At 34.8% G+C, this 21,712-nt stretch overlaps 1 protein-coding gene across 8 annotated transcripts in view; it reads left to right on the top strand.

Annotated features, from left to right (window-relative positions):
• LOC131047942 (mitogen-activated protein kinase kinase kinase 5) overlaps positions 1 to 16,025 on the top strand; it is a 101,665-nt gene extending 85,640 nt beyond the window's left edge. For 2 of the 8 annotated variants that reach the window (XR_009106326.2, XR_009106324.2), the window contains 2 exons: positions 15,239 to 15,306; positions 15,403 to 16,025. The gene's annotated coding sequence lies outside the window, so the exon portion shown is untranslated. Of the gene's footprint in view, positions 1 to 10,106; positions 10,384 to 13,947; positions 15,080 to 15,238; positions 15,307 to 15,402 lie in introns of those variants that run through there. The other 6 variants (XR_009106323.2, XM_057981760.2, XR_009106328.2 and 3 more) reach the window with 5 other exon arrangements.
• Positions 16,026 to 21,712: the final 5,687 nt, after the last annotated feature.

Raw genomic sequence — 21,712 nt, 5'->3', positions numbered from 1 at the left:
TGTAATATGCATCTAATCCTATGTTAGAGTTGGGGTGGAGATGAGTAGATCTTTGCTGATTAGAAGATGCTAAATTATCTTTTTGGAAAGAGAAAGGACCATGATGCTTAAGGGGAATATGTTGAGGTAGAAGCTCTAAGAGATGTTGTCTTGCAGGTCTATCTGCATCTATAACAAAAGTATTAGTGTGTAAGGGTTGCTTAGAGCTATTGGGCTCATGGGTGTGTTGGAAGAAGGTGATGAAGCTAGGGGCTCTAGAATCTTGAGAAATCTCACGTGAGGATCTATGCTGAATGGTGATGGACTCCTGAAGATAAAGAGCCAAACATTGTTGCTTTGGATATTTAAAGAAAGTAGAGAGATTGTTGCATGAGTTCTTGTAGAGGAAGTAATATCTCCCTTGGATCTCATAGTAAATGGGGTGTTTGAAGACGAAATTCTACTCGATCTTCACCTCTTGGAGGGGACAAAGACAATATATCCAATCAAGGTGAGGAGTGTGATGCTCTCTTTCAACTCATAGCTAGTGGAAGTACACACTTGGCCGAGGTTTAATCTCAAGCCATTTGACCAATGACATTGGAGATAGTGAAGATGGCAAATATACCATCCTCTACCTATAAGAAATGCTCAACATAAAAACCAAGCTTCAAGTTGAGTGGCATAGGAGGGGAGGCTTAGGTGACCTAGATGTTACTATTTGTAGATGTACCTTCTAGTAGGTTTGTTGATGTTTTCCTTTGAAGGAAGGAGCCAAGGAGGAGCATCTAAGGAATACATGATATGAGGTAGTTTATCAATATAGATGCCAATAGAATGAAGGAGAGAGTCAATCTTAGAGTACTAACAACGATTACGTCGAATTGAGCTCAATGAAGCAATCCAATTAGAAGAACAAAGAGGACACAAGATATATCTTCAGAAAACTCTTATGGAAGAAACCCAACAACAAAGGATATGCAATGTATTAATCTCAAAGAAATAGTTACAATATGATCAAAGTATCCGTGCTTCGATGGAGGTCTCAAATTTTGTATTTAGAGTCAACCTAACAACATAGTCTTTAATAAAAGTAAAAACACCATACAATTTCCATCCCAAGCCATCAATTTATAGTCTTAGGAGATTTGGGGAATCACAAAAGATTTTCCAAAATCATGGGCTCAAAACCATTAGGCATTAGCCAACATTGTCAAAATGGTCCAACTTGGACCCATGCACACCCATCTAGGAGTAACTTCTTTTGGAATAGTAAATAACTCCTCCATGAAGATCTTTGATGCCTAAGACCAAGGGGTTCAAGTGTAGCTTTAAAGCCCTCTATGTAGAGGCAATAATTACACTTACGCTTCTTATAGATTATTATTTTAGCCAGTCAAAGATGCCTTTCCTCCACTAGTAACCCTCCTTTCAATGACCTCTTAAACATCATTTCCAGATTTCAAGAAGCAAGAAGAACAACATTTAAATCTGAAAGTGAATTTGTTTGATAGTGATTTTAGAAATTTTCAGGTCCTCTCAGATTTTCCAAGTGAAGAGGTCATTTCCAGATTGTTAGGAAACAAATTTTATGAAATTATAAATTATTGATGTAGTTTTTGGATGGAATTTGTTTCACATAATTATTAACATTAATCCAAGATTGCAAGATTCTAGCTTTTATTTCCCTATCAATTTCTTGCATTTCATTTACTTAGGATTTCAATCACTTCCATAATACGAGGTGTTTTCTCTTTCTTACAAGGAATGAGGTGTGGAAATGAAGGGAGGTTCAACAACAACATCAAGAGGATCAAGAATTCAAGGAATGATTGCAAGGATTGATGCAAGGAAGCGGATCGAAGATGATGAAGTATTCAACTATGACAAGGACTTTGAAGATCAAGGATTTCCAACATGAAGAGGGAGGAGGTTCATGTCTAATGCAAGAGGAGAAACATGAAGATTTAGACTTGAGGAATGAAGAGGCATTTGTAATATTGAATAGCATCAAGGGTTCATTCCAAGGCAAAACAAGAAGAATACTACTTCATCAACATGAAGGAAGAAAGTCATTACGACATGAAAGGAATAATTGCAACATGAGAAGTTATACATCAAAGAATCAAGGTCAAGAACATTCAAGGTGAAAGATTCCAAGGTTGAGGATGACAATGAGAAATGAAAGCATCGCAAGAAGAAGGATTTCAAATATGAGAATGGAAAGGCAAAATAGGGACATCACAAGGTGGATTCCCGAACAAAAGTGAAATGTGATCAGGGAAAGATAGTTACAAAAGAGTTAATCAAAGTTAGAAACTTGATCAAGATGATGCAATTTGGGAATATGAACCATCACAATCAGTCAAGCAAGGTGATGATGTTGAGTATCAAGAGATATCTATGCTAAGGTGGTGCCTGATCATCATCAACCAATTTGGTGATGCCATGTCAACATGTCCAAGTGCATTGAACCTGAGTCATTCCAAGAGGAGCAAGTGATGTGGAGTCACATTTAAATATTATTTGATATACCTTACCTCATTTCTCATTGGTCCGTTCTAAAAAGGGGACATGTGTCGAAATTTATTTTAGCATTGGTCAATATTAAATGTAAGGTGGTGGTATTTGTAACTACCCCACATCAGGGTTTTGTTGTCCAAATCTTGGCCATTGATTTCAAATCAATCATGGCCCTTCATTTGTTATTCAAGCTCTATAGAAGGCTTTGCCTTCTCATTTGTAAAGGTGAATAGATAGTTAGCTAGTAGAAGTAGCAGTAGGAGGAGGAGATCAAAGACTATTGCCAAGACTACGGTGGAATTAATACTTAACTTTCATTGAAGATATGGTGAATCTTTATGTATTGTTTCAACATTTTGCATGGTTTCTATTTCTCGAATTTTAGTTTAAGTTCATTGATTTTGATGGAGAAATGTGAAGATGTTTGATGGAATTTTGGTTCATACCATTTTTAGTTTGTTGATTGCAAGTCGCAATTAATTGTTTGTTTGAACCTAATTTAACATTAGTTCAATTGTGGATGTTCATTTGGATTGCACCATTATTGGGTATTTGATGGATGTTTTACAATATGAAAATCCTTCGTTACCTTTGGAGATTGCATCAGTTTTGTGTAGTTGTTTCCTCATGGTGAAGTAAAGCTTGATTATGGAATCCATCTATCTAAGCATTATCCATTATCATCATTGTCCTTAGGTTTTAGATTAGATTTCCTAACCCTTTATCCCTTTTGATCTTTCTTTGTTTGATAGAAGTTAAGTTAGTTTCCAAGTTCTAGCAAAGTGTAAGTCACCTTCTGATTCCAGCATATCACATCATTTCATTGAGACTATCCAATTGCGTTGTCAAGACCTGACTAAAGAAACCTTTGGGTTGCCTTATTTGATCACATTGTTTAGCATATAAGGTTTCCTTGTTCAAGAGAGGATAAAATACTTAGTAATTTATCCTGTGTTCGAGGTGTCATAAAAAACACATCAACAGGATCCTTATTGAAATAAAATCTATACAACCTAGAATATAACCTCCTATGTCTCTTTGGTTGTTGCGCCAAGTGTACCAAATTGCCTTATTCTCCTCCTTGCCTTTGTAAAGAGACACAATTTTAAACATCCTTTTCCTTTTGGACAAAATAAGAGCTCATTGTGTTTTCATTCAAATATGTATACCCTCAATTTTGCCCTTTCTATGTTCAACCGTACCAAAGTCCCTTGCAAGAATCCGTGGAATTTTTGGGAGAGGAGGCAAGTCAATTTCATAGGTTGACTCTATCTCTATAATCTTTGCTAGCATGAAGAGAACAAATAGGAAATTGTAGGTAGCATAACCTAAACTGCCCTATCTCTCGGAACACCATTGCCCCCTTCACCTCCCTCCCTTGCCCACCCTTAAGGTGAGAAGTGTAGAAAGTAGGAGCCAAGCCAAATGAATTTTAGAGCACCATTCAAGGAAAATCCAATTGATCTGACTTCCAACAAAAAAAGCAAGTCCAAGAACTCTCTGACATTACAAATTATTCTAACCAGAGCTTTCCTAACTTAAGCTTCCAAACACCCAACAACATTTCACCTGGCATTTTCATTATGAACTTGTGGTAGGGGTTAGGGGACTTATTACCATTTTTTAAAGAAGCTTAAAATAGTTAGTTACTTTTCCTAAACGCTCCAGTTATATTGTATGAATTTTTAAATGGGGGGCTATCCATCCTCAAGACTGTCAATTACATAATATAACTCTGATTTTCTTTCCTTTGTTGGACCCAAATGACAATCATCACTTGCCCTAACCCTCAAGTTTTTAGCATTTCCTTTAAAAACATTTGATTCATGCTAGACACTTGCAAGAGGCCTGTTATGATTCCTCTTATCAAATACTTCTTTAGAAGCATGGAATTTAGTTATAAGTTTATTTTTGGGCATGGTAGACCGCTCATATATAGGATTGCCTTGTCTAAGCCTAGTGTAAATATCATCCGCAAACTACTAGGCCAAATTGGAAGCACAATCTATAGAATCTAGAAGGGTAAATCATTGGAGGAAGAATGGATGTTGTTAGAAGCTGAAATGACCTCATATTTAGTGGAAGTAGAAGTGTCCATATTTTTTAAAGCAAGATTGTCATTAGGAGAATCATCATTAACATCCACCAACATATTATACTTTGGTGCAAGAATATTAATAATTTTAGAATGTTATCATCTTCCCCTATAGACACAGGACCCTTCGAAGCAATAGTATTAACTTTACTATTCCTAAATGCTAAGGCAATCCTTCCTCAAATATCCATCTTTTTCACATAGAAAACATGAATTCAACCCTCCAAGCTCCATAATTTCACACTTTAAAATATTATTTTGAAGCTGAAACAAAAGAACCCCAAGGAAAAATTGTCTAGTTTGTTTGATATAAGAACCCTTGCAGTAAGGTGAGGAGGAGTCACCCATGTTTCTTCCACCTTCAAAACTCTCCTAGGGGTTTGAATGTAAGGGGAAGCAAACGCTTGAGTTGTGAAGGAACATAAATAATTTCAGTCCACCTCTTGGCTTGTTTACAAAACAATTGCATTACTTAAATTGGGATTCCATGGAAGATCTCTACAAACAGACCTATCCATATTCTAGAAGGTTTTATTCACAATCCTCTTTTGCATATTGCTATCGTTAAAAAATATTAATCATTTGAACCATATGTAAAAATGACACATACAAACCCATCTTTTTGCCCCATATAGAGCCAATCCATTCATCAAAGAAATGCCAAGAGGGAAGGGTCTCATAATTGAAGGAAACAAAAAAATACTAGTGCGTTTAAGTCTTTCCTTGTCCTTGCTAACTGAAGAGCACATGGTCATACTGAGAGGTGGGGAGGAGCAAGGGGGTTGAATCAGTATAACAACAAATTTTACCAATTTAAACTTTTTCAACTTCAATCACAATTATATAACTTATCTCATAAACATATTCATTGCATACCAAAATTCATGTGCAATCTAACTAATATCAACACAAGTAGAACACATGATATATACGTGGAAACCCTTATGGGAGAAAACCACGGCAAATTAATGCTTTTATAAATATCTTCTTTTACAATGTTCGTAGGCACCAACCTACTAGAGGCACCAACCCCGAAGTTTTGTTTGTGAGCACCAACCCACTAGAAGCACTGACTCCCAAATCTGATTTTCCACCTTGACAATGTTGCTTCTACAACAGATGATGGATTCTATTCTTCTCAAATTTTCTTCTTCAAACTGTTATAATGCTGATCATAAATCCCTCATTGAAATTTATCACTCTCTCCTTATATGATCTGATCATATATCTGCCATGAAGTGATCATACTTGTAAAGATTGCTTTACATGAATATCTGTATACAATCTGCTCTCCAATCTGTATATACTCTTTTCTTCGAGTCTTCCACAAGTTCTATAATAGGTCTTCTTTAAATCTGCATTCCAACTCTCTTAATATTCTTCTTCCTTCTTATATCTGCATTTCAACTCTTTTAATACTCTTCTTTTAATTCTTTATATGTAGATCTTTTTCTTTCTTTTTAAAATATGCCTGGTAAACTTTTTAACGTGACCGGTGACGCTGGCACGACACGCCCTCTGGCTCCACGTGAATGCTTTTGACCCGGAGCTATGAACCAGTGAGGCCACAAACGGGGGACGTCATCTCCACACTTCACTTGTTCAAATCCGTGAGCACAACAGCCCGGCGAAGGCAAAAGGCCTTGCGAGCACAATGGCTCAGCAGGGATTTGAACCTTGGTGGCCGCTTCACCAACAAAGTGTTTAAACTGCGACACTACATGTCCGAAGACTATATGCAGATCTGAGTATATATAATCCTTTTTATTCTTCACACACATTCACACACACCATGCATACATACTACACTCCTCAAATTTCATTTTTACCCTCTATATAAATCTTTATTTCTATTTGAAAGAGCATGACTCTTTCAAAGGAAGGCTTTGTTTCACTTCAGTCATGTCTTTTTGTTATTGTTATTTAACTTGGTTTTATTTTACTTAAAACCAAATTATCAATCACTTGCTTGAATCGCACCTTCTCATAATTAATTGCTACCTTGGAAATGCATCGCACCTTTTCACAATGCAATCTCTGCTTATCTTCTTTGATCGCTAACTTGTTTTGTGCTGATTAACTAAACATTAATATGAATCACTGCTTTAGTGTTTAGTCGCTGACTTCGAATTATCTTCAGAACTAAATCACATCATTTGCATTGATTAATTTCTGCCATAACATGAATCTTTCGATAATCAATCTAAAGATAATTGCTATCTACAGTGATAATCACTGCATTTAGATGAAAAAAATATATGATAAAGCTGGCCATCTTAAAATTGAATTTGTTTATTCAAAAAGATCGCTGCATTTCAAACTTAAAATATTCTTTCATAGAATTACTTTCTAGTCACTATTTAGACATATTAAGTCACTGCCAATGATACAGGTCACTGCCTTCAATCAATTGCATTCTTTTCTAACTGCCACCTTTATATCAGTCACTGCTTTTTAATTACTGTTCAAAACATGATTCATGTCTAATTACCTGCAGTCGCTGTTCTTGTCTATACATATACATATTTCTTTGTTGCATTCTTAACAAGTGTCTTTGATCAGTATTCTTTGTATCAACCTTGTTCTCTTTAGGATGTTGGAAGAAATCACAGAAGAATAATTCGGCAGGCTTATCATTACTCTCCTAAGCATCCTTTGAATGATAGCTTCATTAAGATCAAATGGTCTATTAGTGGCAAATTTAACAACCAGATCACAACATAATAAGTGGCTTCTAATCGCACACTTCTTGGGAAACAATCAATAAACTGTTGTGCCTTAGTGCATATTATAATCCTTCAATGCAGTCGTTAATCACATCAAATTTCTCAAAAACATTACTCAATGATGATTTCAATTGCCTATCTCAAGGGTAAATCCTTGCATATATCATTGTCAAACCAAGAGCCTTTCTTTGCAGTTGACGACGAGTCTCTCCTTTTTGATGTAGTAGAGAGTTGGAGATCTTTGACTATGAAGTCATAAGAGGATGGTGTGGCAAAGAATGTTGCATCTAACACATTATTTTTATGTTCTGAGATCGTGGTGGAGAAAGTATATTTCAACGTTCCGTTTTTATTAATTTTTGTTCCTTCGATAATGCTATGACTTTTAACATACGCCGTACACCCGAAACCTCCACCAAACATATTATTTGATGTGGACTCTAGCTCTGTAGCACCATCCATTTATTTGTTACAGCTTTATAATGAGTTGGCCTGATTACGTTGATAATCTTATTTTTCTTTAATACAATGACTTCACACATAATGCCTTTGCCTTCATAAGGTCGGCCCATACAATTTTAATGTCAAGTCAAGCTCCATCATGGAAATGTAGAATGATCAATTATGAATAGTAGTGCTATGGGAGTCGGTATTCACTAGGAACTGAATTAGCTTGATCATTTCACTCTTACTTCAACTGACTCCAATTGACTTTAGCCCTAGAATATTGGCAGTGGCTTTAACTAAATATTTTCTTATTCATACTAAATCACTGCGTGCTCCTCTAATAGTTGATTTCCTTCTTGTACTACAACGGGACAAACCACCCTTTAGATTCTAACTTGAGGTAACTTGTACTACAATGATCTTCGTCAATGTCAACACTGCCTTGTATCTGATTTAAAATAAATTAGACCTTTCTCCACCTTTATAATGATCAGCATCCATTTTCTGAATTTGTTCTTTGAATATGTTAATGCCATTAGCTAACAATCTCTAACTATCACTTTGACATTAATAACAATGTTACCTTCTTACTATTGACATCAATGACAAACTTTCCAACCATCTCAACTGATTGCCCTTGACATCAATGACAATATTACCAACACTAACTTCATCTTCCATTTCACATTAGGGCAAATGAGAAATTCATTTAAGGAGGGAAGGAGCTTATCATTTTCTATACCATCCCCTAGTCCAAACATGAATCCTTGCACTTGTTTACCTCCTTGCACCATATTAAACCTAGCTCCCTAGGGCACCACAATGATCCCTTTTGAGTGGAGGGCTTACTTGAAAGTATTTTGAAGGCTCGGATTAACTTCAACCTTTACAAAGTGGTTGTGATTAAGCCTAAGGTTTTCTTTAGCTTTATCACTTTTACCCTCAATTTCATTTTCCCCAAAATACTTCCCCTATCTTGCATGAGAAAAATTGAATCCTTTAAATACTAACATATGCAAGTCTCAAAAGTTTATACAATCCTTTTTTCTCATGAGATTTTTAGGGCACACAAAGCAATGCATCATTAAATGGAAGGTTCAACTACCAATAGGTTCAAGTTTAACAAAAACAAAACAAATAATACCAATGACATACCAAATAGTAAACAGAGAAACAAGTAAATTGTAATGAAACCATGGAGACTTACTAAAGATTAAAGTTGCATAAGGTCCAAGAAAAGTTTGGAGAAACATGTATGGAGGGTGACCTGTAGACTTCCACCATTCAGCTTCAAACTCTCTTTATATCGTAAAACCTGAAAGCCCTCTATTCCTCGTTTTGCCTACAAACTTAAGGAAAACGTACATCCTAGAAACATATTCTTTTGGATCACAGCCTACCAATTTGACTATTGTTTAATTCAAGTGTGATGATGATGATTTCTTTTAATGTCTTCTCCACCAAATTGGTTGTAGGACCTATCTAAGTGTATAGACAATGTACCCTGTGTAAATCCTTGCTGCAATGTTTGGTCCTGGAGTTGTCTTGTTGATGCCAATAGTCACTATCTTTGGACTTTTTCCAACCTAAATGCCCTGGAAATGAAGCAACATCCTTGCTGCAATGTTTGGTCCTGGAGTTGTCTTGTTGATGCCAATAGTCACTATCTTTGGACTTTTTCCAACCTAAATGCCCTGGAAATGAAGCAACAAATCATATGCAACTTAAAATAATAAATGATTGTACACAAAACTCCCAAATTGAACCAATTGAGAGATGATTTTAATGTACTGTCAAGCAAAGAATACATGGACTGTTTACTCTTTTATTGTTTAAATGAGCGATTATTTACAAAATGATATCTCCAAGCCTTGTTTGATTGTTTTGATTTAGGGTTTCACAAACCGCTTTATGATTACAAGTATTTGCATAAGCACGTCTAATATCATTGTATAATAGACACGATAGAAGAAAATGTGCTTCATCTTCTATTCCATTTAAGTTACACAACTTGCAGATGATTGCTTTCCAAAGTGTGTTTGGGAGTCACACCAGTGAAATTTAAGGAGCATTATGATATACAAGGGTACATTGGCTTTTCCTAATCAAATGAGCATGTGCATTCTAGCTTGTGGCTGGTCTATTGCTTGTTTCTTTCTTATGGATATGTTCTATGACATTTCAGGTTACATTGGGCAATTCAATATTCCATTTTCCATTGATTCATTACCAGTGGGTGGGGTATGCATATCCTACTAGTTTCTGAGAGGCCCTCGCACATCCATCCATATATTGTATTTATGCATGGTTTAATGCATATGTTTTGGTGTGTGCAGGAAGTACAAGAGGACTTACATGGCTAATGCAAATCTAGCTAGCGCCTAGAGCCACAAGGATGGGCTGACTTCTTGGTTTGGTATTAACCTGATTATGCTGAGTTTGATATTACTCTTCCCTTTTTCTTACCTTTTGGTAAGGGGTTTCAGAGCTATTAACAAATGTCATATTCTTGTCAGAATATGTGGTGTTGAAGCCACAAGTGAGCTGCCTGCCTATACCTAGTGACAAGAAACACAAAAGGCAGTGATCTTAGGAGTGGGGCTTCTCCAAAAGGTTTGGGATGATCCTGGGTGCTTCGTTGTGTGGTTTGAGTTACTGCATTTTTGGTTTTATATCCCCGTGACTCTGATTTATTGCATAACTTGCTTTATTCTAGCTCTAGGTCATATCTTATAGTTTTTCCATGTGTTTTCCAAATATTGAAGGGCAAAATACTCCTAGGGTAAAATGTCTTTGAAGTAAAGGTTGTGCATGGCTGCAAATAGTGTCCAGAAATCTTTTTCGTTATTTCCTTTAGTCTCCACAGCAGTTAATTTTGTATGCATTATATAACACTATTGTGGATGGTTCATGCACAAGAAAAGCATTGTGTATACACCATGCTATGTTTACAAGAATATCTGCATGGAAAATAGCAGCGTGCTATCTTGGTCTCTGAAATAATATTGGCATATATGCATTGCATGTATACACCAAAGTATGTTTACAAGAATATCTGCATGGAAAATACTAGCATTTTATAATGGTCAGCGAATTAATGGTGGCATATAGTCATTGCATGTATAAGTCACTTTTATACATGATGCCAACAAATATAGGGTGGCAACAACTCTAGGTCTGGGGATTCTCCAGTAGGTTTGGGACTGTTGGGTCTTTTTTAACGTTTTGAGAGACATGTCAGCTAATGAAATGCAAACCTTTAGGTCTGCTGATGGTGTTGCATAACATTTTCTAATTCTAGATCCATATCTTGTTACGCCAAAAGGTGTATTAATACTCACATAATGGATTGATAGATATGCGTGATTAAAAACCCCCTATGATTAAAATTGACACCCGTCATAATTACAATTAGTTTTACTACTACTTAAATAAAAATAATTTAAATAACTTTAAATAACTTAAATTAAAACAAATGCATGAAAAACCAAAAAATGTATTTTATTTATTTTCTCCTCTCAACTACCACTCACTCTGAGTTTAACTATTAATCAATTCTATTTATCTCGATCATACTAATAGTTAACTTCGTCAAAATAATATTATAATAATAATATAATATTGATTATAATAAATTAATATTATAATTAATAATATAATTATTTTTTAAGTGGAATAATAAACAAATATGATATCTTTCGGCATCCTTTACCTATATTTCTCTAAAGATAGGTATACTAGTTATATAATCCTTCTCTATTAAGAATTTAAGATGCTTAATAGTGATTTTTTAATGAGATACATAATGCAAAGCTGCTCCCAAGCTGTGCTCCTGAGGAATCTTGGAAAGATATGTTTTCAATACCATTCAGAGATATTTCTCTCTAAGAATGAAAACCAGGTAATGTAACAGTAAGATTCTTTGTGGCAATAATTTTATAATTTTGTTAATGTCCACACCTATCAAATTTATTCTGACATTCTAACTCATACCCAAAGATTTCTCTTTTCCACATAGATCTAATAGACGAATTACACATTATACAGAAAACAATAGAAACAGTATGTTGGCAATTTCACGTTTGAGGGCTGACAGCAGTAGCTCAGAGAGAAAAGGTGAGCAGCTTGAGACATAGGTCCACCTTATGACCTAGATAATTTCTTTCCAGTGGAACTATTAATAATTCCCATAAATTATGTGTGACCCCATGTTGCAATAAATGCAACCTGTGAATGAAGTTGGCATTTCTTTGAATGAGACACATTTTGGGATAACACAGCCATTTCTGAACCATCCTTCCATCTTTTTTTTTTTTGCATGCAAAACGTTGCTGAAACATAATTCCTGATGGCTGGAAAAGTGAGTTGTTTCTATCCAAAGATGTAAAAATCTTAATCGGCAAAAAATCGGGAAAAATTTGGCAATAAATTGGCAAAATTATAGAACATTTGAAAATATATAATTTTTTAAAATATTTTTAAGAAACACACATACACCGAATTTATAGAGCACAATAACATATTACTGGTATCCATCATATATAAATCATAGTTTGAGTCAAATACATACTATATAGTAATATACCAAAAAACAAGAAGAGATTGCAAGACACAAGCGAGAAAAAGAAGAGGAGAAACAAAAACACATGGAAGAAAAGAGACTAAAAAAGGAGGCAAGTTCCTTTATATGCATTTATTATCTCTAAACTTCAAAGTTCAATTGCTTTATCGAAGTATATATACTATGTTGTCTGACTTTATTGACTTCTTTCTGCTTAGGAAGAGAAGATGCAAAACTTAGTGACCATTGTTCAAAAGACAAGGCGTCATCAGAAAATTTGGATACTGAGATTGGCTTGTTAAAATTTGGATATTGTTCAAAAGACAGGGCGTCATTGGAAAAGTTGGTTACAATGTAATATCAAGCCAAACATGGAAGTGTTGGGGAGGAGGGGAGTCGGGGAGGAGGGAAGTTGGGAATGTCCGTTGTCACAGAGCCGCAGTCACGTATTAGGGAAATCACTGAAAAAGAAAACCCTTTTTTTTCATTTCTCGCAACCCTTTTTACATTTTAGGGTTCGCGACCTTTTTTTTTTAATTCATTTTTTTAACGCCGAGTTTCTACATTTTAATCGTGATTTAATTGCGATTTTTGACGACTGCAAATCGAGATTTTTTCTGAATAAATCGGGGGCTATTTAAATGGAGATTAAATCGTTTAGGCAAATGAATTGCGAAAAATCGCGATTTTTCCGATTTTTGGACGATTTTTACATCCTTGTTTCTATCCACTGTTTTGAAGCCATCTCAGATATAAAAAATGATGTTTTTCAATGTCCATCTTCAATGCTTTTTCTTAAAGATATTTTATTGTCATTTTTTATTAGATTAATTTAATACCATTTCCTCATTGGACAGCATGTGCAGTGAGCATAATGTAGACAGTATTGATGATTGCTTTACACTCATTTATACGAGAATTTATGTGACGTTATCTTATTTGACTTTAAAGCTTCTCTCCTGAGTATTGGACTTCTGTAGAATTTTCTGGAACAAGCTGCATATTTTTTTAATCACTAAGTCCTGAGCTTCTGGAAGGACTCATCATCAAGTCATTGAAGAATTTTGTTTGGGGATATGGAGACTTTTTCCTTTACTCTTAAAATATGCCATATAATTATGTTTATGATTTGATAGTTTTCTTGAATTATATGTTATTGTTCATGTTTATCACCTCCCAATATGCTATAATTCTAAATGTATCATGCATACAGATGCATATGGCGAATCATGAGAGCCATGTTCAATACGTTTATGATTTTTGGACCATTAATAAGTGTGATTTACGAATCTTGAAAAATATGGTACATTTCCTTCATTTAATATCATTTTTTAATCATAACAGCAGGGCAGAGCTATCATTGTTGGTTTTTTTTCCTTTATCATCACAAATTCTTTTCTTATCTGTCATTGATGATCACTTTTGAAGTTTAATAGATTGGAGTTTGTCTTCAGATTCTATTTTTTCAGAAGTTCAGAAGTAGAAAACCTATTGAAATGACGACTTTAAAAAATAATTTCCTCAACAAATCTCAGAAGTTAAATAGTCAGAATTACACTATATTGAAAAACCGGATGGTTGCCATATTTGAAAATAGAAATTTGACTGATTTGTAGAAAGACAACCTGCTAAAGGTGAAGGAGAGATGGATGATATTGGAGAAGATCGGGTTCTCCAAAGTAAAAATACAAAGGCCTTGTTGCTTTTGAAACTCTCAGTGACAAATGAAATGTTGCCCAAATTGTCAGGGTCAAAAGCTGCATTAAAAGTCTGGAGCAGCTGGAAAGAAAAACATCAAACTTCCACTAGCAAGCAGGCCCTATGTAAAGTACGTAGGCATGGTATGGTAAAAATGCAATGGAGTTGAGGATTGCCACTCAACTCGTTTCACAAGTTGCCAGTTTCTCTTTTGTAGAGAGGAGTTGGTCCACATCATCATTCTATCTTTCAAGAGAATATGCTTAACTCTTAATGGGCAGAGAAGTTGGTGGCTGTCCATGGTGCCTCACAATTTCAAGATTGATAGACTCCTAAGTATTGTTAGACTCCAGCTGCAAATTGGAATACTGATCCTAAAGATGCCACACAGATTGACGAGGAGGAGGTACATGAAGGATTGGTTGGGGTAGCATTAGATGAGCCATTCTTTCATATTGGAAATGACCTAGATTCAGGCTCAGACTTACGTAATTATACAGGATTTCAGGACAAAGATCAGAAACAGCAGTAGATCTAGTTGCTATGTTATTTTTCTACATTTTTGTCATTTTGTAGTTGTAGCCTTTGGGCCTTTTGTTGTAATATATGCACATTGACAATGAAAACAATGATATTTTGTTAATCTGTGTGTCGACTCTCATTTGAAGTCTCAATTCAACACTAATGTTATGTAATATGATTCTATAATGAATATGATGAATGCATTATAATATGGATAATTTAAATAATTAAATTTCCTATATTTTTAAACTTTTCCCTATTTTTTAATTACCATTCCCTACTGCCCCTCCAAATGGCTTGCCTTCAAAATATATTATTTCCATTGAATCTTTGTAGCAAGTTGAATGTTGATTATTTCTCTTGGAGAGCATTCAAAGGAGTCTCAACGAAAACTTCAGGGAAAGGACCACATTTTTGCTAGACGAAGGCACCACCTAGTCAATAACACCGAGAGGTCTCTGGTAGCCACCTTTATAGGAAGCTTCTGAGATGGCAATTTGAATTTCATTGGATTTGGTAATTTTTGATAGCTGAAATTATAATAATTTTCCCAGAGGCTTTGAGGTTAGGATATAATAAAATTTCTTGTTCTGCTGAGCTGCTGTTCCTTTTAAAACATCTGTTTTTGTTTGAATAAAATAAAAAAGTTAACAGTATTAATTGGGAATTCATTGTTTTATTATTCAGATATGAACACTAATAAATGTGGCAGTTGAACTTAGTTGACAGAGTGGATGGCCTTGTTTTCCCGAGCAGTAATTTCATCTTACTATAAGCTTGATTTTGATATCATTTGAAATGAAACAATAGTTTTAATGTTATTAATTTCTGACTGTTACTTGGTATTGCAGGTTATTTTGTAAGACTGGCATGGTGATGATTTATCCTGCTGCATTTACTTCTTGAAATCTGAAGTTGTGGTTTCTTCCAAACAAAATATTTGATGGTGGAAGCCTGGTGTGATCACCTGTATGTATATGTAGAATCAAAAGAAGGCTGCAATTGTTTCCCTTAGACTAAGAGATGGAAGGTATCATTTTGCAGCACCAGATTTTTAAGGGGTGGAAAAGAACAGCCAATCTTTCATCTTTCAGAATGTAATTTTAATCATTGTAATGTACATAGTTTGTTGTATATGAGGTATAGCCTCAAGCTCATATATATCATAATAATTCTTTCCTTCTAGTATTGGATTATTTGTCCCTTTGCACTTTCCAGTTATGATAGGCCCTTTCAAAATCACTGGTTGTTTTAGCTATGTTCACAAAACAAACACTTTGTTCTGCGTTAAGGTTGCCATCACATAAGGTTTTGAGTTCATCATCACCCTTACTAATGAAGGGGTTGATTAGAAACAAGTTAAAAAGTTTCCTGACAATCAGGTAAATGCCTATTTTTCACTCAAATTTTGTAAGTACAACTATCAACTATCATAATTTGAAAAGAACTCAAGAAAAGGATATGATTAAAATTATTTGGATTGGCATGATAACCAAAAATCTCTTTGAAATAGACACATCTAATATTTTTTAGAAATGTAAGTATTCTTTACGATTATATTGTTAATGATAATAAATGCTACCAAAGCTTATAAACAATTACAGTTTTGGAATTTAGTTCAATAAGCATTTTAATGATTCATCAACAAAAAAATATTGTAACAAGGTGGTGCTAACTTTTTGAATGTGAGCTCTTTTATGGAACATACTGAAAAAACAACTGTTTTGGTGCGAGTCTTAGTGAGAATTGGGGGCATTCATTTGAAGGTTTTACACACTGAATTTTTATCATGGGGAAGAGACAAGTGAGTGTCAACATCAGAGTTGAAGAGGACTTTTTAGTGGAAAAGGTTAAAGTTCATAAACAAGGGCATGTAAAAGCCCTACCTCTTTTCCAAGATGATTGTGGTAGGTTGCTGATAAGCATTTGCAATCAAACATTTCATTTCACTTTTTGTTATTTTTTCAAAGCATAATTTCCAAAATGAGCTTTTCACTCTTAAAGACCAATGGTATACTTTGAGCATAATTAACCCTTAGAAGAAACTTAAACTTGGTGTTTGAGAAGGTAGTGAAATTGTTACTAGAATCTCTTTATGGTGCATTTGTTCTTTTATGATTGGGTCAAAAAAAGAAATGTATAACAACCTTAAGAATAAGGTTTAAACGATGGAAGAAAAAAAAAATCAATTTAAAGAATCTACCAAACAATTCAGCAAAATTATGTGTTGGTTGAAAATTTTGTACACTTAGGGAAATATACAAAATTGTGGTTTCAACCACAACGTGTGAGTAAAACTCTCCTAATTAAGGGAAGGCTCTCTCTATCTAACTACAACTTTGAAAATAAAATAGGATGGGACAACAATCTTTCTTTTTCCTTCAAGAAAAACAATATATTTTTTTCTTCATAGAAAAGGATAGCGATTTGATATAAACAACAGTAACCACTTTCAAAATGAAATGAGAAAAAAGAAATGAAGTTTCTTGAAAGCGCAAAGATTTCCGTCACTTCCTTTGGGACGAGACAAGAATATCAAGCTCAAAGATTTGATTATGTGAAGTCATATCTACCCTTTTTTATATTAATGCTATAAAGATTAAATTATAACAGCTTAAAGACTGAAATATCTTATTCTTTTCTACTTAAAAGAATGGGAAGTAGTATAAGCGCAAAGACTTGCAACTATTTCTCATAGAATATATTCCTAAATTCTCTTAAGAACAAGTGAAAGCACAAAAACTTGCAACGTCTCTCAACAAAACATTTATTTTAATCTATATTAAACTCAACTACTTGTAGCACAAAGACTGCAAATCAGATGCGATTAAGCTCTTTAGGAACACTTGCAAGAAAGATAATATAGAACACTAACTCAAGAATGTAGCACAAAGACTCAAAGCTTAAGCAATTTCCTTCTATTCCTTTCAATTCTTGAATTTACACATGAAAGCTCAAAGACTTTTTTGCTGTAAATTTGGCAGAGTTTTTGCTTGCTTTCCAAAAAGATAAATATTACAATAGACCCCTCAAGTATTTATAGGAGAGGAGTCATGAGAAAAAGGTGGGAGGATCCCAACTAACTGGAGAAATTCTTTCAACCACCAAGACTTATTCAATAACTAACTAAGACTTATTCCAACTAAATGCATAACTAAAACTATTCCATGTGTCTAAAGGCACGACTCTAATTGCATCATTCTTTGTCTGTGATGATCTTCATGTTCGATTCAGGATGCTAGAACTTGAAGTATCCAGGATTGGTAAGACATTTTGAACCGGAACGGGAACTTGCATCCTTGTCTTCTTGCTTGGGGTAGTACTATCTTTTCAAGAGGGAAAGGGTTGCCTTCCTCTTTTCATGTCATGATCATCTTTGTCTTGAAATCATTCTATGCTCTCAACCATTAATTGTTGTTGTATATCTTCTTTGTATCATCCTTCATTCTTGAAATCTTCTTGCAAAATAAGGCCCATGCCTTAATCCATTGATTTGGTAGATCGTGTGTGCAAACTAGACTGACAAGGAAAGAGATAAATTGATGCAAAAATGGGCTCACAAGCGAATTTCAGGTTCGAGAAGCTGCATTACATGTGTGGGATAAACAAGAGCATTAACTTGCAATTGTGGAAAACAAACATGCAACTTCATATGTGTAATGGGTAACTACAAGTTTGCACTTGTAATTTGACCTTTAAAACTCATTTTCAAGTGTTTTTTTAGTGCATTTTGGACCAATTTCGGGTTCTGGATGGCTGACCACAGGTACACTTTAAATGGGGAAAATGAATGAAGGTGTGAAATGAGTGGATAAAATGGTATGTACGGATGATGGAAATGAATATGAAAATATTTTGGGAAGATCATCTTCAAGAAAATGGGAAGAACTTTCAACATGTAATCCGGTTCTAAAAACCCGATTTTGAAAGAATGGGTATTTCTCATCTTTGCAACTTGGAATTTCAACAAAAGATGGTTAAATCTTTTATCTCTAAGGGAAGAACAATTATTTTCATCCAACTTGTAATCGGGATTTAAAATTCCGAATACAAGTAAAAAGAGAAAATGGGGAAGAACAATACAATTCTAAAATTGCTTTACAAAGGGGAAAATCTCTCTCACAAAACCGATTTTTTGGGGAAGAACCAACATATTTGAAAACAAGAAAAATGAAACAAGACGAAAAGAAATCTTACCTTGCTCCAATCTGAAAATGCCTCTTCAACAAGATGATTAATCAATCTTGGAATGAAGAAGACAATCCAATAAATAAACAAAAACCGCAATCCCAAACCCTTGCAACGTTTTTGAAAAACGTTCTTTGCATAAAAACTTGGTGTCAAATGCATGGAAAGTGGCCAAGACTCTTTCTAACCTCAACGCCTTAGCATACCAAGCAAAAACAATTTATAAGATTGCTGATTCGTGGCATTTCAAAAGGCAAAAAACGTGGTTGCTGTTATAAAGCAAAAAACCAACAATCTTAACCTCCATGTGGCGAGAAAGGTGTCTAACAAAGCATGAAAATATGAAGGAATCCTAAACGCCTTCCTCCTCCAACAAATTCTCCACAAAAATTTGCTAAAATCCTCAAAAAACGTTTTTCCCTTGCAAATCGGGTTTTTTGGAACAAATAGCAAGTTTTAATTTGCATGAACCAATGAAAATAGGTTTTTTTTGGAGGAAATAACAAGTTTAAAATTTCACTTTTTCAACATGCTAGGCAAAATTGGGATTTTTTGATTAAATAGCAAGTTTAAATGTCAAAAATGCACTTTATAAGCAAAATCGGGTTTTTTGGACCAAATAGCAAGTTTAAAATTGTCAAAAATGCATTTTATAAGCAAAATCGGGTTTTTGAGAGAGAGATGCAAGTTTAAAATCACTTGCAAAGGGGAAATAAAATCCCTACAACAAGTTTTAAATCACTTGCACACATGTAATGGGGGTTTAAAATCCCTATTACATGTAAAAACCATTAAAGTAGGGGTTTTTGGAAAGAATTACAAGTTTACTTGTAACTTAAACAAAAAATTCCTATTTTAACTGAAAAAGCCAAAAAACAACAAAAACAACAAAGGGGAAATAAAAAGCAAATTACAAGTTTTTATTTTTCAATAAAGTGCACATGTAATAAGTTAAAAATTTCCCTACAAAGACCAAAACAATGGAAATCATTAAAACTTGTAGTTCGAGGAAAATTCTCCACCTGCAGTCAGGGAGAAAACATCCGAATTTGAAGGAAAGACATAGCAAACGAATCCAGAATGTGACGAAATTCAAAACGTAGTTCGAGGATGGACTGAGGATTAAGCCAGTCCAAGGATTGGTCGAAATTATGTCTCGGGAAGCGTTTCATAGAGTAATTTTTTTTTCACAAAACTTTCATATAATGGTCCTTCATTTTTGAAAACAAAAATGAGGACAACAACTGGCTCTGACTGGGGAACTTCCTTTGATTGTTGGGGCGATTGAAGGGAGTAGAATCTAGAACTCTAAGTGCCTTAGTATCCATTGGGTTATAGAGTCAAGCAACAAAGACACAAATGACAAGACAGACGATATGACTGAGGCAAAGCAACTAACTAAGACGCTAACTTGCGCAACTGCACTTATTGAATATGGAAACCTACCTATCCTAAACTAGCCACAAAGAAAAACCTTTCAAATGAAATCATTCATTGGCCCAGCAAAATAATTGCCTTTCTTCAACAACTTATAGTACCTTGCATGATCATGAGCAGCCACAACCAATTGAAAAACAAACAATTGTACCAGAACTTGATGCAACACTCTTTGGAAAAGATGAACAAATTCACCTTCCTCTTCAAATGAATCATATGTATTGCTGCTCCAAAGCAAATTTTTAAAATTAGTTTGCTCTTGCTTAGCTGAAAATGCATGTTTGGCCTCTTCCTCAAGTGTATGTACCAGCTTAGGAATAAGTGAAACCTTTGCCCTCCCATTGGCTTCCAACCAAGCAAGATGTCTGATTGGACATCCTCTTGATGGGACAAAAACAAAATTCTTCTTGCTGATTACATCTTTATCAGTTGCTTCTTCAGCCATAACTTTATGCTGAACAAAAAGATCTTCGTGTGATTCAAATGAAACCATGACTGCATAGCTTGTTTCATCATGTTGTTCACAAACTTCCGATTTGAGAGAATCAGCAACAAGACTTGAACAAGATTCTTCTATAGAACTTTCTTGAGGACTTGAACAAATATTAAAACCTCCATCTTGGAAAATAGACTCTTGATTTTCATCTTTCTCAAGCTGCTCATGATCTTTTAACTTATAGGATACTGGTTTGACATCAAAGCTTGAACAAAACAATTCCATCTCATCCCAAAAGGTATCCTCTTCAATATCTTCTTTGGTCTTTTGAATAGGAGAGCTGAAATTTGCTTCATGACAACTCTCATCAAACTTTCCAAAATTCAAGATAGAATTGTCTTTATGTTCATAAACCATCTTTTCACATCCTATGACGTGATTTTCCTCCTTCATCAACACCTTGCAAAGGTGGCCTTCAACCTTTTGTTGTGCATTATCCATGGTATCCAACATGGTCCATTCTTTTTGTTCATCAGTTTTTTGGAACTGCATAAACTAGATTTGAGAGTCGCCAACTATGTCTACTTCCTCATCTTCTTGGAAGAGACCAGCAAGATCACTTTGTTCAAATTCAGAATCCTCCACTGCTGCATTTGTTGGTGGTGCCTCAAGAGCAAGCCCTTCTGGTGATGAAGGAAGCTTATCTTGATTTTTCAGCTACATAACTAGGAGCAATATTTGGGTATGGCCTCCTTGTAATGTCTTTATGAAGGGAAGAGAATACACCTTGAGCTATTTGCCTTTTGAGGGCAATCAACTCATTAGCCAACTTCTGCAGCATGGGATCTTTTCTCTTGGTAGCCCATGATCCCAATGAAGAGATTTCTTTGGACCCATTTGATTGTATCTTTATCTTACCAGCAAGGATAAAATAATCTTCAATATCAATTGCCAAAGCTTGCGCTGTTGCAAGGTCTCTTGGAACTTCCCTTCTCAACAAGAAACATAATTCTGACACTTGAGCATTGATGAAGAAGCACTTCAAATTTACAGCAGTAGGTTGAGTAACAAATGGAATTTTGTTACACAACTTATTGAAT

The sequence above is a fragment of the Cryptomeria japonica genome, chromosome 3 (assembly GCF_030272615.1).
Source record: "Cryptomeria japonica chromosome 3, Sugi_1.0, whole genome shotgun sequence".
Taxonomy (NCBI): domain Eukaryota; kingdom Viridiplantae; phylum Streptophyta; class Pinopsida; order Cupressales; family Cupressaceae; genus Cryptomeria; species Cryptomeria japonica.
The sequence above is the reverse complement of the archived record's forward strand: the minus strand, read 5'-3'. Positions and strand labels throughout refer to the sequence as shown.